Source organism: Elephantulus edwardii, unplaced genomic scaffold (genome assembly GCF_000299155.1).
Source record: "Elephantulus edwardii isolate Elephantulus edwardi_28Jun2011 unplaced genomic scaffold, EleEdw1.0 scaffold00045, whole genome shotgun sequence".
NCBI lineage: Eukaryota > Metazoa > Chordata > Mammalia > Macroscelidea > Macroscelididae > Elephantulus > Elephantulus edwardii.
This window is the reverse complement of record NW_006399795.1, coordinates 16,186,266-16,190,440: the sequence shown is the minus strand read 5'-3', so window position 1 is coordinate 16,190,440 and position 4,175 is coordinate 16,186,266. Positions and strand designations below refer to the sequence as shown.

General features: G+C 38.6%; 1 pseudogene; it reads right to left on the bottom strand.

Moving 5' to 3' along the window:
- The window catches only part of LOC102847170, a 4,567-nt pseudogene extending 914 nt beyond the window's left edge, over nucleotides 1-3,653 (bottom strand).
- Nucleotides 3,654-4,175: the final 522 nt, after the last annotated feature.

The following is a 4,175-nucleotide window of genomic DNA, read 5'->3' as shown; positions in this document are numbered from 1 at the left end:
CAGACGAAGCCCCAGAATCCTTGCCTCCAAGGACAGCTTGGTTTAATCCTCTCCAAGATGAATCTGTTTGTTTTCCTGGCAGTTCATGGTACATTCAGTTCTCTTCTCCAGCACCACAGCTCAAAGGCATCAACTCTCCTTCTGTCCTCCCTAGTCATTGTCCAACTCTCTGATGCATAACAAGCAACTGCAGAGACCATGGCCTGTATCATCTCTACCTTCTACAAAATAAGTGGTCCTTTTTTTTTTTCATTTCACTGCATGGAGAAGATAATTTGAAGGGTCACAAGAAGTTTTTTGCTTCTTTGAAGAGTTTGCAAACAGCATTGATATCATGAATCAGACCCTCCATGCAGATAGTTGTCATGTTTACCAAGAAATCTGGAATTGAAGTATTGTCTGTCAGAGCAATTAGCTTCTTATCGATTTTGCCATAACCTCGCTCACAGATCAGTTCACGGACAGGTTTGGGTACCCCATGGAATATATAGTTCCACCATCCTTAGCATGTTAAATGAAGCTTTTTTTGAGTTCAAAGGTACCACTGAAGATCTGGGAAGGCAGCTGTAACACTTTTTGAAGCTTTGGGCTCACATAGTTGATACCTCTGGATCCTGATGACAAATGTCAGTGTGGGTTCTGCAGGTACATAGATGCTGTCAGATTTTCTTGCCATCCAAACTCAGTTTTGTACATCTACCTATATTCTTTGTGATAGTGCTTAGCCTTTTTTTTTTTATGGTGTACCGTCAAATCAGATCTGACTGGTACAGGAGGAGATTGTTCCTCCTTCTTCAGCAGAGCATCTGGTGGATTTGAACCAAGTGCTTAGCCTTTTCACGGATAAGCTTCCTCCTCGCCTTTGAAGCATCTTTTGGGCAAACTTCTTTCTCAGGCACTTGATCCTTAATTGTGCAAAATTCCTTCGCTTTTTCTTAAGGGTTTCTGGCACTGCAGTAACCATTTTTCTTCTTCTCCATGCTGGCCTACATGATTCCAAGTGGAAAATTCAGGGTCACTCTTTTGTTTCCACAAAAGAAACAGGTCAGAGGTGAAACAACAACAATGTTGCACACCCGAACTAGACTGCAGTGCTAGGGAGTGAAGTCACCTAAAACTAGATGTTTTATCTGCAACAAAACTCAATATATAAATTTTAAATGCATACGTTTGAAAAGTTAATGTAATTAAAAGTTGAACTGAAAAATTTTTATTCTATATACTATTAAAATTAAATTTAATTTTTAAGAATAACATTAAAATATAAAAGGATCTTGTTTGGTAAACACACTAAAGATTTAAAAAATATGACATGTTTCTAATGTAATATTTGCACAGGCTATTAAATGTGAATTGTTAATAGATTTTAGTTTTTCAATGTTTAATATCCTTTGAAACTGCCGAAAGAACAAACAAATCTTTATAGAAAGATGTGGAATCAGAGTGCTCCTTAGATGTCAGGATGGGGAGATCATAGCTCATATTGGACATGTTATCAGTGGTCAATCTTTAAACAAAGACATTCAACTTGTAAAAGCAGAGGGTCAATGAAAGAAAGGAAGATCCTTAATGAGAGGGAGAGACAGAGACACTAACAAAAGGTTTTAACACAGTATAGATGGCAAAGATGGTATAGGGTCAGAGAGGGTTTCATTCCGTCACTATGACTTGAAGCTGATTCCTCTGTAGCACCTAACAATGTACATGGGGTAATTCCAAATCTGAGGGAAAATTTCTACATACATATGCATGAGCAATAAAGACTACAGGAAAACATAACCTTACGTTATTTCCTGACAGGGAAAATAAAGACTACTTTTTCATCATTTTTTACATATTTACACTCCTAATTTCCTACAATACACAATAAAATTATTATGATGATGATGATTAAAATTCAAAACTCAAAGATAAAAATTTTAGATAATTAAATGCATTTATTGAATAGAACACCTCTGGAAACAAGCAAGTAAAGAACCAATAACAACAATAGTTTAGAGGAACAGAAAATACTTCCCAAAAGAACAGATGTGAAAGAACTGAGGCACTGAAGATAGGCTGCCTGTTTAAAATTTTAAAGAGAGAAAAGTAATAGCAATCACTGGAAAAGATACCTACATTAACTGGGAGTTAAGTTGTGTAAGACTTAGTCATGTCTGAAGATAGTATAGAAGGCACCCCTGAAGAAGAGAAGATAAGACCTTTGGTAAATACACTTTAAGTGAAGAGTCCTTCCTTTAATAATATATGAAGGACATAGATGCAGACAGCCATGTTCTGAGATAGAGAGTAGAGACAAACTTATGCTAGAAGGTTTGCTGTTGTTATGTGCTGTCAAGTCACTAATTAATGTTGAGTCATAATGTAATTATTACATTGTAACCCTGCTAGAAGGTTTATAGTTATCATAGGTCCCCTGTGACTCATAGGGACCCTATGTAAAACATCTCTAAACCCTGCTCTATCTCTGTCTCTAATATTCCAACCCCCATTACCCCAAACACTGAGTCAATCTCAACCAGGGTGGTCTTCTCTTGTGCTGTCCCTCACAATGTGATAAATAGGACCATAGGTTTTGAAGGTGAACAACTCTCAAGACCCACATTCACACACTGGTTGTACGATTCCTGATCTGACTGACCTCAACTGATTACCTAAGTTCTCTGTAGGTCTAGACATCTGTGAAATGGGTGCATTAACGGAGCTAATGTGAGGATCACATAAAAAGCTTAAAAGTTCTTAGCACAGCAGGCACTCAACAAATGAGACCTGACAACATTGGTATCCTTGAAGCAAAATCTAAGGTTCATCAAGGAAACGATGAATTGAGGAGCTGGCAAGTAAAAGTTTGAATTTCAACAGGGAAGTTAATTTTAAAATACATGTAATGTTTGGTAATATCTATACCAAACCAAGGATTAGCATTACTTTAATGCAGGACTTCTCCTTCCTGTCTGGGGGTTTTGCTCTTGGCTTGAAATTTTCATTTCCCAGATATCTGCCTGGCTCATTCTCTGACTGCTTTCTCCTGAGTTCTTTTTACTCAAGTATAAATACCCTAATTAAAATGGAAAGGGCCATTCTTTGTCTATTTCCATTAGCACCTTTTCCACCAAACATGGTGACATTGAGTTTGATGACATCAAGCACAGGACTAGTGTTCCTTTCTTAACACTATCCCTAGCTCTTACAGTTCTCCCTGACAAAATACCAGCTTGTCACCAAACACTCCCAGTCAACATCTTCCAGAAGCTTCCCTAATTCTTCCTCTTCTGAGTTCCTGCCTCTCAGCACCTAAGGGTTTAGGCCATTCCCATCTAGAATTAACATAGCTGGACTCTCTTTACCCTACTCAGGACCTTGCCAATCACTGCCCTCACTGCTTCAGACACTCTCCTAAAGCCACTCACTTATCCACCCCAGACACCTACACTGAATGCTTTCCCACCGTTAACCTATTTCTTGCAGCAAAATCTACTTGTGGTCACTCCTTCACCACTCCTTAAGTTCTGTGAAAACATTCTGGTCTCCCTTTGAAGAGCTTTACTTCCAGTCCACTTCTTATCACTCCCCCTACACTCTTGAGGCTTCTCAAGCTGCATCAATGAGCCCTCAACATTTTCAGACTCCGGGTTCTTATCAGGAAAAGGCATCTCATTTCAATCCTGCACCCACTGAAGGTGTAGCAGATGTTCCTACAACCATGCATGCTCTGGTAATTTCAAAAATTACTACATAACTTGAGAGAGACTGGAGAAGTCTACTACTAAGTGAACTAACTCGGTCTCCTAAGGACAAATACTTCATAAAACCATTACTGCAGGAATAGAAAGATAACTAGTAAAACATCTATGAGGATCCATGGGCTTGGGGGAATGGGAGCAGAGGGGTGAGGATGGGCAGAGGCAAAATCATAAGGTTGCACAATTTAGTGGATGGAGGAACTGGGAAAGGAAATAGGAAAGATCTGGCAAGAGTAATGGTGGGCATAGTTCAGTGATGATTAGTTTTATACAACATCAATGGGAATGATTATATGTAACACAATGTGAATGAAGGATAGTATGGAACACAACATGTATGAATTTTGTAAGCAAATCAGTACTAATTAAATAAATAAATAACCACCCTAAAAAACAGTGGATGCTCTGTCTCCAGCCAAGGAGCTCTCAGTT